The 12,926-nt window shown below is 33.1% G+C and overlaps 1 long non-coding RNA gene and 1 other non-coding gene across 3 annotated transcripts; both read right to left on the bottom strand.

Annotated features, from left to right (window-relative positions):
* Nucleotides 1–4,568: 4,568 nt before the first annotated feature.
* On the bottom strand, nt 4,569–8,026 carry LOC107782617 (uncharacterized). 2 transcript variants are annotated; one of them, XR_001647273.2, is made up of 5 exons: nt 7,929–8,026; nt 7,132–7,295; nt 6,362–6,467; nt 5,112–5,468; nt 4,569–4,792 (listed from the first exon to the last, which is right to left on the bottom strand). It is a non-coding gene; the product is annotated as an uncharacterized LOC107782617 (long non-coding RNA). The 2 variants fall into 2 exon arrangements; XR_001647274.2 differs by having other exon boundaries at nt 7,132–7,290; nt 7,929–8,021.
* A 1,162-nt stretch (nt 8,027–9,188) lies between these two features.
* TRNAI-AAU (transfer RNA isoleucine (anticodon AAU)) lies at nt 9,189–9,262 on the bottom strand. The gene has a single exon. It is a non-coding gene; the product is annotated as a tRNA-Ile (tRNA).
* Between the last annotated feature and the right edge of the window lie 3,664 nt (nt 9,263–12,926).

Below are 12,926 nucleotides of genomic sequence, written 5' to 3' on the forward strand. Positions count from 1 at the left end.
GTATCTTTGTCAATACTCTCTTCGTTCCATTTTATTTTAAGCTATTTTCTTACTAGTCTGTTTCAAGAATCTTTGTCAATACTTTGTTCGTCCCATTTTATTTGACACTATTTTCTTACTAGTCTGTTTCAAGAAAAATGATACATTTTTATATTTCCTGAATATGAAACTTTTATAACCATACAAATATTATATTATATTTTAGATCACAAGTTTCAAATGTCCTATGACCACACAAATATTATAGGATATTTAAGATCATAAATATTATAAGTTCTTATTTCTTTTTTAAATTCCGTATTAATCAAACTATATCAAATAAATTGAGACAAAAGGATTATTTGTTTTGCTAGTATATTACTTCATCTTTTTGGGTGCTTCTCCAAATTACAAAGATTATCTTTAAGAAGAAAGTGACAAAGTGAATAAGGGATAGGATGACCAATCTTGATAGGAGGAAAGTTATGGGTACTTGTGCAGGAATAGTGTCTAAACCTTTGCATAAGGGGTGTGTAAGTTAACATGAAACTATTCCCTTCTGCTGATAATAATTCCAAAATACTAAGTAACCTACAAAATTCATCTTTCCAATCTGAAACTTCCAAGGAAAATAAAAAAATTCTTTCAAAGACGGTTTTTGTTGCTCGAGCCGTGACTATTGGAAGAGCATTTCTTGGGTCAGAACATGATGTTTGTATGGAAAAGGACAAAATATTCAACCACATGGTACTTCACTTCTGAAGTTGTAATTCCAAGATTACAGGTAATGTCAGCAGGAATCTTTCTTATATATAATACATTGCCTCTTATATGGACTCAAACTTCATGAATACCATATAAGAGAAACAAAGAATTTCTTTGAACAAAGGGTATTGACTGTGATGGCAATTTTAAATATATCCATGGGCGAAGAATCTCAGCTTACCATGTCAAATCTTAGCTAACCAACATTAATACTCCCTATATGTCTTACTTCGACTTGACATGAAGTTTAAAAATATATAAAAAAAAATTGATTCTTGTGGTATTAAGCTAAAGGTGTGCATATCAAAAATATCCTTTGATGTGAAAAAATAAAGTTGATTTTTTGGAAGAGTAAAAATTATAGATAGTTAGAAGAGTTTCTAGAAAGTTATGGAGTAATATCTTTAATATTTGTTGTACTTAAGAAATATCTAGATATTCTAGAGTCTTGGATATTTAAGGAAGATATTAGTAGAAGATGATAGAATTGTCTAGATTAGTTTTGTATCTAGAATTATCCCTAGATAAGTATAAATAGGAGTAGTCTTAGGCATTTGTAACGAAGCCAAAAAAATCAAAAAAGCCTTCTTTCCTAACAAAATTTTCCCCTCCAAAACTTTCCTTATCTTTTCAAAACTTCCTGTTCTTTAGTTGAATCTTCCTATTTTTATTTAACGATCCTGGGCTAGCATAAGATCTCCAAATAATACTTTTCTTCTGCTATTCTTCACATGGTATCAGAGTCAAAGTTGGCTTCTAGATATATTTGCAAGGTCGGGTTAGTGGTTGATTCAACTGGTTTCTCTAAATGGATTTGGGTGATCGTGCTAATGGACTGGGGATGGAGTTGTTGAACCAGTTCAACTACAAGGTATGGAAGACTTGTATGGAGTCATACCTTGTTGGTGAGGATTTGTGGGAAGTTTTCAATGGGAGTAACACAAGTTCTCCTGCTAACGCACCGAAAAATAGCAATGCGCATAAGAAGTGGAAGCAGATTAATGTGAAAGCGGAGTTTATCCTAAAGAGGTTTATCTCTCCTAATTTATTTGATCATATTATAAGGTGTAAATCAACTCATGAATTATGGAGGACCTTCGATCGGCTGTTCAACAAGAAGGATGAAGCTCGGCTACATATTTTGGAGAATGAGTTAGCTAACACCACTCAAGGTAATCTCTCTACCGCCGAGTATTTTTTGAAGGTTAAAAATTTGTATTCCGAAATTTCTCTATTGAATTCGGACCAGACTATCTCTGAAGTATGAATAAGAAAAATTATTATCCGTGGTTTAAAGCCAAAATATATTCCCTTTGTTACATCGATTAAAGGATGGGTTCAACAACTATCTTTGGAAAAAATTGAGAATTTGTTGTCGTCACAGGAGCTACTAGCCAAACAGATGGTTGGTGTATCTATCAAAGAAGGGGAAGGAAATTCTCTTGTCGCCGATAAGAGGAACTTTAAAGGGAAATCAAGAGATAACATGCACTTTCTATCCTCAAGTGGTTTAAGCTCGCCAGGAAAGAAGGGGAGTCTTCCAGTAACGGTAAAAAGACTTTAAAATATTATAGTTGTGGTAAAGTTGGACACATAAGAAGATATTGTCGAGCCAAAGAGAGCAATATGGCTCAAACCAAGAAAGCTGGTGAAGAAGAAGAAAAAGAAGAAGACTGGGGAAAGTACTTTGCAGCGGAGACTCTATCAATAAATGACATGGCTTCAATAAATTTTGAAAGAGACTGGATCGTGGATTCAGGATGTGGACACCATCTCACTGGACATCAATCCAAATTCTCCACCTTTCGTGAATACAACGAATATGATGTCATTATTACAGCAGATAATACAATCCATAATGTGGAGAAGGAAGGCACTCTTGTGATCAACGAGAAGCAAAAATACACTATCACCCTCAACAGTGTCTTTCATGTTCCAGGTATGAAGAAAAATATTTTCAATTGCAAATGTTGTAGATGCTGGAAACTATTTGCTATTTGGCCCACGTGATGTGAAGTTTCTCCGAAATATTAAGGTGCTCAAGGGAGATATCATTCACTCAGGAAGAGAGTTAATGATTTATATGTCTTATCTGCCTCTAATTCATATATTGAGAAGATGAGTAGCAATGATAACACACATCTTTGGCATGCTAGACTTGAACATCTTAGCATGGATAAATTAAATATAATAAAAAGATTGCCTAACTTAAGAAATTTTGGTGGAGGAGAGGTTTCTGAAGGATATCAATATGGAAAGGCACATCGTCTTCCATTTGACAGATCCTTGTCAATGTGCAATGCCCTACTAGAACTTATTCAAAGTGACTTGATGGGGTAACGAGAACTCCTTCATTCTCCGGCTATTCTAATTTATATGCTAATTTTCATTGATGATTTTACTAGATTCACTTGGGTTTGTTTTGTGAAGCACAAGTCATAAGTTTTCAATAAGTTTGTGGAGTTCAAAGAAACAGTTGAAGGCGAACTCGATTCCAGAATAAGGCAGCTGCGAACTGATAATGGCAGTGAGTTCATTTCAGATGAATTTCTTTCCTTTTGTCGTCGACATGGCATTAAAAGAGAACTCACATGGACTAAAAGTATGTCATTCTTTTTTGTAAGAATACTAGCTGCGATAAGCCCGGGCTGTGGCCGGGCCCAAACTCACGGAGAAAAGTGGTCCTTTTGTTTTAATTTTTGTGACATTTTTTGTTTCTCAATAGTCTATTTGATTAACCTTTAAAATTAAATAGAATTAGATCAACAGAATATTCTAAAATTAAAATGCAGATATTTAAACACTATATGAAAAAATCACAGTTGCAATTCTATAAGAAAATATTTTTAAAATCTCGATCAAAATTTATATAATTTGAATTTCGAAAAAAACGAATTATGCCACACCAATTGAGTTAGGGAGTAATACTTTTGTTTGGAAAAGAATAATTTGCATCACGTTCTTAAGTTTCCACCAAATTTCTTATTCCACCAAATTAACTAAATTTCTGTATATCTTGTTTTGATATTTGACACGGGCAAAAGCTGAGAGCATAATAAATGTGCTCCCTCGGGTCCGTTATAATTATCATATTTATCTCTTGCACACCCCTTAAAAAAATATTAACTAAAAGAATAATTTGACTAAGTTATCCTTATTTATTTTTTGATCTTAAATACTTTTCTTTCTTTCATCAAATTTATCTCTAATGTGAAGAAAATTACTTTCTCCCTCAAACTATTTTTTGTGTTTCTCTTTCATATGTCTCTTCTAAATATTAATTAGGAGTTTTTTTTTTTATAACTATTTTACTCTTATTAATTATATCTTAAAATATAATATCTGTTCATTGAATATTTAAGCTATCTATGCGTCTAATTGAGGTGTTTGCGGTCTTCAAGAACAATTACTACTAAGGTTAAAAAGGAAAAAATAATTAAGTTGTCTTGAACTTATAAAATAACAAATAATTTAAGACAACTATTTTTTAAAATCTCAACAGTTAATTTGAGAGAAAAGAAAGTAATTAATCCTATTGATTTTTAGACTATCAAACACTTACACTACCAATTTGTTTGTAGTAAATCATGACAATAAAATGAACTGAAAATAGTACTTTGATAGAGTAAAGGACTACTAAGGACACGTGGCTTTCAAATGTGCTCCTCAAACCTCTGCTCTTGTTGTGGAGATAGGAAAATACAACATGTTGGGCCGTGTTCGTCTTTCCCTTTCGTACACCCAACTCCCGTTTCTAATATACACGGGCCCAACACAGTTAACATACGTTTCTGAATTCTTCTAGTAAAAAATTATACACAACCTTTTGAGAACACCATATTATTGCATGATATAAAAAATTATTTCATGTACCATTAGTAAGTTATAATTACACAAAATTTGAAAGTTTAAAAACCAAATATATCTTCTAAAGTTAATGCAACACTGTGTTCTGTCAATCTGAAACCGTCATCTGTTTGAAATCTCAAATAAATGTGATGAAAGCTTTTTAGGATAAGGTAGAACTTTTTCTCCTTTGCTAGAGTACCTGCAATGCATTTCAAATAAAAATTATCCAAACCTTTTTTTACATTATATGTAGGAAACAAACCAAACAGTTATACGGTCTTAAGCCAAACATCATTCTGAAAGAACCAATATCACAAAAAATTTAACTTGACAGTAAGAATTAGAAATGCACATGGTCAAAGCAATACACAGACCAATATTTTATGTAAAACACTAAATAAAGCTTCTTGTTTATTCCTCCTTTTTTATCATCATACAAACCAAAATCACATTTTATTTAATACCACTAAAACCATGGAAAAGTAAGCTGGGAAGTTATAGATTTAGGCAAGCCTCACCTTCAACCAGAGCTCTATCCCTTCCCACTAACAAAGAGAGAAACAATGCCCTCTCAGTTATCAAAGTAATTCAAAATCCTCCGTCTCTTCCATGGATGAGGAAGGCTCTTCTTGTACACCAATTTTACTTCTTCTCCATTTTCTAGCTCTATTGACTTCCAAGCAGATCAAAAGCTCAATAGTTCATGGCCCACCCAAGAACCATACAGCCTCCAATGTTGCAACAGCTTATTCCGAGTAAGGTTCAGAGATATTGTCTATGAAAACACAAGAGTAGTTCATATAGCTGATAATTCCACAGAAAAGCAACAGTTCTAAAGAAGAAATCTTCTCATGAGTAGAGGTGTCTTGTGAGCTCTGCTATATCAAAAGACAATTGTTAGTTCCACTCACGCTACTACTCCTTGAGGCATGCAATTTCGGAAGGTCCCTCGATGTTAAGAGTGTCACATGATAAGTTAGTTCGAGCAAGTAGGCAGTATGATAATTTCACTATATGAACACTATCGTCAAATCTTTTCCATCTTCTTCTTTAGTTTCACTGTAAATTTGTGGTTATACAATGAAAGTGTGGTTATACAATGAAAGTTTAACGACGTATTGATTAGTAAACTAAAATTGAACCACAGATACCCTCTCCCCAAGGTCAACTATATGTGACTTCCGCGAATCTGGAGAAGTTTTTCCAAAAATTGAGAGCTTGAAACATCATTAGGCAGTTATATATGCTGGTAATCTTTTTTTTATCCTTTATGCTATTTTTTCCTCGTTCACTTTTCGAAATACTGTCCCACTTTATTTAGATCCTGAGATTTAAGTCCATTTCTTTTTTATTTTCTTTCCTTGGAAAAATCACCCCTTGGCAGAAACAGATTTGTTGATATTCTACAGAATCAAATCAAAGTACAGGAAACGGTCTCCATATGCGCATGCTCAACGTAGATAGTCCATCTTGGATAAAAGAAAAGAACCAATAGAGAGCTGCAAGACATAGTTAATGGAAGATAGTCTCAAAGGAAACTAAGTGTTTAAGTATCAAAACCAGCTCCATTCTACCACATTATTGTAGAATAAAGAGACAACAATGAAAACTACGCCTTAGTTCCAAACAAAGTTGGGATCGGTGAATATTATACGACAAAGACAATATCTCCAAAAATAAATTAGAAATATACCAATACATCAAGAATCAAGAGCAAAAGAAAAGTAGTGCATGTACTTGTATGAAGAAGTAAGGTTAATGCATTGACCTTTTAATAAATTTTTTGCTCGTTTTTCCCTGGAAGACTAAATTAGACATTGACAGTGCTGCTGCAATTTCAGAACGTCTGGGCTCCACGAAGCCAATAAATCTACCTTCAATTATAATCCAATCACCCAATCAAATAAATTAGATATTTAAAGAAAAGATGTTACCGTAGAAGTTGGTATATTCAAAGACTCAAGTAAGGTGAGACCTTTTATTATACTTGGTAACAATTGTATTGATCATGAAAATAAAGACCACAATTGCATTTGAGCACCACTATCTTAGTAAATAATTAACGAAGGTACAAGTTATATAATTCTGCACTTCGTTTTCAATGTGCTTAATCACAGAAAGAGTTGATTCTTTTTACAGTTTGACCTTCAAGCATAAATTTAGGCTCCCCCACGATTTAATATTAGCTACACAATCAAATTTAAGAAAACTTAATGTAACAAATAGAAAAAATATAGTTCTTCTGAATGATAAATTTCAGTCACAACTGATCATCAGCTAGAGGAGCGCGCATCAATCTCTTCCAATATTGGCAGAAACTGATAAAAAGGCCATGCTACTTTGCAAATTTTACTTCACCATAAATTCCGAAAAAGCAATAGAGCAAAATGCACAAACAACTAAATTCATTGTTTAAAGACAGAAGGCTGCAATTGAAAGAGAAATTGCCATATATCTAAAATTGACTTGCATGCAACTTCAGGGAATCTCTAGAAAACAAATAACACCTACAATCGTTAATGATTCTAAAAGGCTCACCTTGCACTTTTGTCTCAGAGAATCTCTGCAGCACCGTCGTCATCGGACGAACTCAAAATATCAGGAGTAACATCACCAGAAGTTTTTCATCTCTAGCTATGGAATTTCAATGACTTAGTGTCAAAGGAGTCGGCTTTCTTGGCCTTTGGGTCAGCAGAACTAAACTAATAGAAATAAGAAAGAGAAAAAAATTAAAAGAAATTGATAGAGACAATCAAGAAAGATGAAGTGGAGGAATGAGAGAAACAAATGAAAATTCAATGAAATGCAACAAAATGTTGTTACCATGTCGACCATGGTAACTACATGCTCCCAGAATCCACCCGTGGAAGGTCGAAATACAACGCATTGTTACTTCACAGGGAAATAATCAAAACTTTTCATCATGAATTAGATCTTTACCAACACGTTTAATCTCAATATGGCGTTCAATTCTTTGGACCAACTCTGAGGTAAAACTTTGATTGAATGCTCAAAACCTTAAGTTCTAACCCTAGGTCAAATTACCAAATTCCTTAATGAAAATATAAGGCAATTGAAATTAGTTACAATTAGTGACATGCATGAGCAATTTCTTGCTAGAAATTCATTCAGAAGAATATAAACTATTATATACCCAACAATCCAAATTACCAACAAAGGAACTGAACCAAAATAAAGAAAAATTATCAAAACAGAGAGTTCAATCCAGAAAATAAATAGAATAAAGATAGACAAACATTGAAATAGTGAGACCCATATTCTAATTACTGATAAAAAGGTGCAAGAAGCAAAGAGAGATTGCAGAAAAAACTCACCAAAGCGAAAAGCTTCACTGAAAGAGTGGAGTAGAAAGAGGAGGAGAGGAAATGTGAAAATGGGAATGGAACGAAAATGAGAGAGAATAGTTCTAAATGTGTTACTATGAAAATTTGTGTAATTATATATTTAACCCTAATTATAAGCATAATTTCAGGTATACCCTTGTTCGTATACCCTTGTTCGTCCCCCAAGTCCCGTTTCTATATTATATTATAAAAAGTATGTCATTCTTTTTTGTAACATAGACTAAAAAAGCAAGACACATAAACTACTGAAACAAAGGGAGTATCTAGTATTGGTGTTGCCAATTCTCACGAGGCCATTGGATACAAGTAACAACTGAGTTTTCCTCTACGTGCCATAGAGAAGGAAAATAATGGTAGTATTCAAGTCCATTTAATCAACAAATCATGTATTCACATCTTTTCTGGATATTCAATCATTTGGAAATGTCTCTGACTAAAGAAACCATCAGCATTACGAAGCATATGTTCCATCTAGATTCATTTTTTTAAAGGAATTTCAGCGAAACTAAGTTTCATCCGTGATTACTTTACTAAAAGCTTATGCATTTCTTAAGAAGCTTTCAAAATTCAACAAGTAATCCTACTGGAAAAGTGATCAACACTCCCCAAGTGATTGCATAAACAAAAGCTTTTCATATTATTTTGATTTTAAAGAAGTAATGAGTAACCAAGTTAAAATATATACTGCATCGTTGTTACCAATTGACACTCATACGCACAAGGAAAAGGTTTGGTTTTTCACTCAAATATGTTGCTAATTCATAGGTGTCTGTTCTTCGATCCAAACTGGTAATTCACTGCATTAATTTTAGTAGTTTCCGCGAGTATTAATGAATCTACAGTGACATAGCTCCAGACATGGGCTTCTTCCCTACATTATATGGCTAGCCGGATGTTTATAGCAATAGGGTACCATTACTTAAGTAACTCGGCACTTGGGCATAGTATAGGTTTGCCACTTAATCCACTATCAATGTATCAATGGTGGTGTAAATATTTTCTTTTAAAAAAAGCATCAGATTTGAAAATCCACACCTTTGTATATACGAACTGCTTAGGCTGTATCAAAAACGAACTGCTTAGGCTGTATCAAAAACGAACTGCTTAGGATTTCATTCCGCCCCTCATATTGCAAAGAGAAAAGTAACAAATTAATGGTGGAAGAAAACATTGGAGGAGTGGAACCGTTTTATCTACCCACTCTTCGGCCAGAACAAAAAAGAACATTTTTGGCCCATGCAGGTCTCAAACCTGCGACCTTCGCGTTATTAGCACGACGCTCTAACCAACTGAGCTAATGGGCCTTTTACTTTAAGTGTCAATTTAATTCTACATAACCGCATCGTATTGTTGGTTGCCATCGAAGCTTGCAATATTTTAGTACTTTTGTGAGACTAACAATACTTTAATAGGGAATGTTATAAATTTCAAAATTCAATTGATCATCCAATAATATCAAAGGTGACTTTAGTTATCAAATGATTGAAGATCGAGTTGGATTCTATTTTCTTATTTGGAATTTGGAAAATGAGATGGAAATCTACTCCTTAATTTTATTGATGAACGTACTAATCTTGTTGTTATGAACTTATGATACATATCGCCGAAGCCCCACATGTATGTAAATAGTTGATTCTCTAATAATCAAAAGTCTGGAGCAAAAACATTTCATGTACAGATGATAGGTTTTGAGAGTTTATAAGTGGTCGAACTTTATTCTAACTTCACTGATTCATTAAGAAGTTGGTCCGGCGGCGGGTTCACTAAAACACTACTTCATGTTCAGATTATGTATACATAAGCACAAAAAAATAAATACAAAATTAAATCTATAATATAATTTAATGACATTTCGTAATTAAGATCTGCAAAATGGGCATGACGACAGTTACTTTTTTTGACTTGGCATGTGAGAGACATAGTAAAATTCCTCGTAAGAATCCTACAGAATTACTTTGTATTGCCGTCTGACTTAATAATGAACAAACAAAGCCAAAAACAAAAAAGGATAAAAAAGAGAGAATAAGATGGTTGATGCACCTAGTCGATCACAAATTGATGTATTAACTGAGCAAATATAACAGCATATATGCTAGAAAAATTTTCTTACACCGTCTTGATAATAAATTTAATCTAAACGACATAGCTTTGAAGCCTTAATAAATTATATTCTCACATATAGTACAGAACATTATTGATAGCCTCAAATTTATTCCCCATTTTGAGTGATAGGACTTAGGAGCCACACATCGACGCAAGTTCTTGTCCACTAGGCTAATTAACAAAATTACAGACTGTGAGTAAATCAGTTTCCCGGAAAGATTAAGAACAGCCTCAAATTTATTTACACGACAAAGAAAATAACTGAGTCTTAGTATGCCTTAAAACAATACTCCAGAATATGGAGTCATTTCGAGAAGACCTAGGAACGACTTAAATATATATTTTCAACAATCAGATTTTTAGCGAAGTTTAATCAAAGGCTCTATGGGGGCTCATAGGCATAAAACAGATAATATTTGAAAACTATTACAAGAAAATATGAGTTCCACACCTGGTACGTGCACTATCAATCTCACTTATAGTCTGTTTGGTCAAACTTCTAAAAAAATATTTTTTTTTCCTTTTAAAATTGAAGTGTTTGGCCAAACATTTAGAAGAAAAAAAATACTTTTGAGTAGAAGTAGAAGCAGTTTTAGAGAAATAGAGTAGTTGATCTTCCCAAAAGCACTTTGAGAATAAAACACTAAGAAGCTTGGTCAAACACTAATTGTTGTTCAGAAGTGCTTTTTGAATTAATTACCTAAATACAACCTGCTTCTCACTAAAAATAATTCTAAAAAAAAACGCTTTTGAGAAAAATCCTTTTTCAAAATAAGTTGATTTTAGAAGATTGGCCAAATAGGCTATTAGGGCGATACAAGGGCTTACTTGACATGGGAAAACGTTGGTGGATATGTCGATGGAACGACCTCCTCCGGTGGATTCATGTTGGATTTGGCAGTACAATTGAGATGTAAATGCTTCATACACAGCAATAAAATCATAGACAATAGAAAAATGGTAAAGAGCAATACAAGTACGAGCAACATAATTTGGCCATGAAGAGCAAAACTATGATTTCCAGAAAATAGCAGCCTATCATCCTTCCCTGAAAATCCATCTGGAGCTATGGATGGTGTTTCTTGAAAGGAAGACATTTCAGCTTCGTCACTTTTATTTAAATACGTAACTGCTTATTATAATAAATCAGCTCCAACAAGCTTCTTATTCGTCTAATCCAAACGGGCTAGCTCAATAATTATGAAGAATTTATTTGGTGTACCTAGTAATTATTATTTCTTGGTACTCATTAGAGATAAAATATAAGTGCAGCTCTAGAGATGGTGAGGTTATTATAATGTTCTAGTTTCTTGGCTTGTCATGCAGTGGGATGGTTTATCATGAGTTTTCCATTTTCTTGAAATAACAACTCATCTGATTTTGACGCAACTTGGAGGATTTTCAGAAAGAATATAGTCTGAAATAAAATAAATATAAAAGAAGAAGAAGAAAGTACGTGAAAGTGGTTTCATTAATTAAAATTTAGGAAAAGGACTAAAAGGAGGTCAATGTCACCATAGAATTGGGCCATGATAAGGTACGTCAAAGCAATATGATTTCTACTGCTGTATATGGTACTAAGGTATCAGACAAATGCGGGAAATATATATATAATGAAATATCAAATCTGAAGCTTGGATGTCGAGAAAGAAAACAAGACAGAGAAGAGGAAACTGATGTTTCTAAACAAATTTATGTACACACGGTAGCTAACATCAAACCTTTCTATAACAGCCCCATTTATTATGATATTTTTTGACTGCTACAGTAAAGTATTGTTATATAAACGTACATTATAACATAACGGGAAAAAATAATTCCAAATAAAACTTGACCGTTATAATGAAATGTTGTAATAGAGGATAATTGTTATAGAGAAGTTTGACTGCATCTAAAAATATCTACCTCATTACAAGTCCCGTATAAAATATTAAAAAAAATAATCCTACAAAAATCTCATATATTTTTCTTTTATTGATTAAAAAATTATGTTACTTTTTAATGATCTTCTATTTAAATGGTCATATAACTAAAATATCATTTATAATGAACTGCAAAAACCAAATTTTACCACGATACTATAGCTGAAATAATAAGATACAATATCATTTTTTCTTGCTACAAAATTAGACGCAGGATGTTAACCTCTATATAAATATTAGGGCAAAGATTACTATTATATATATATATTGTATATTTTTCGGCTATATTTCGAGAGCTGCTGAACAGTGTTATTTTCCCTAAATATTGACTTGGAGGTTTGGACTAATTCTAATGGGCTGCTTCACTGGGCTGCTTCAGCTGTAGGCCCAAAACAGCTTCGCCATATCTTGTGGGCTGGCCACGTTTCTTTGAAAAAATGGCATAGTATGACAACCCATCAAGAGAATTGATAATTTTTTAGCCTTCTTTTATGTTTGGCAAAGGCAGCACCAAAAAATTAGAATTACATAGCCAAATCCTTAAAAACCCTAGTTCCTTATTTATTCTCTCTCCCCGTATATCTTCTTCACTTTCCCCATATTTCTTTTTCAATATTTTCTTCTTTTCTCTTCCCGTATTCTTCTTAAAGTTGTACAACCCCATCAACCAACTCATTGCTTTCAAACGAATCACTCAGCAATTCAAATTACTAAAATACATTCCATCGAAAAGCTTGTTGAATACACCATCAGATCCTTAAACGAAGAAATACACATAATCAGGAAAGAGAATTTCTTTAGGCTCAAGTTCAAAAAATACAACACTACTTCACTGGGGCTTTTCAGTCAATGACCTTAATAATGATATTATGACGTGAATTATATATGAAAATAGGCTCACTCCAAGACATTCCCTCTTCTTCTCTTTCTTTTTCAAGAATCG

The sequence above is a fragment of the Nicotiana tabacum genome, chromosome 24, assembly GCF_000715075.1.
Source record: "Nicotiana tabacum cultivar K326 chromosome 24, ASM71507v2, whole genome shotgun sequence".
Taxonomy (NCBI): Eukaryota; Viridiplantae; Streptophyta; class Magnoliopsida; order Solanales; family Solanaceae; genus Nicotiana; species Nicotiana tabacum.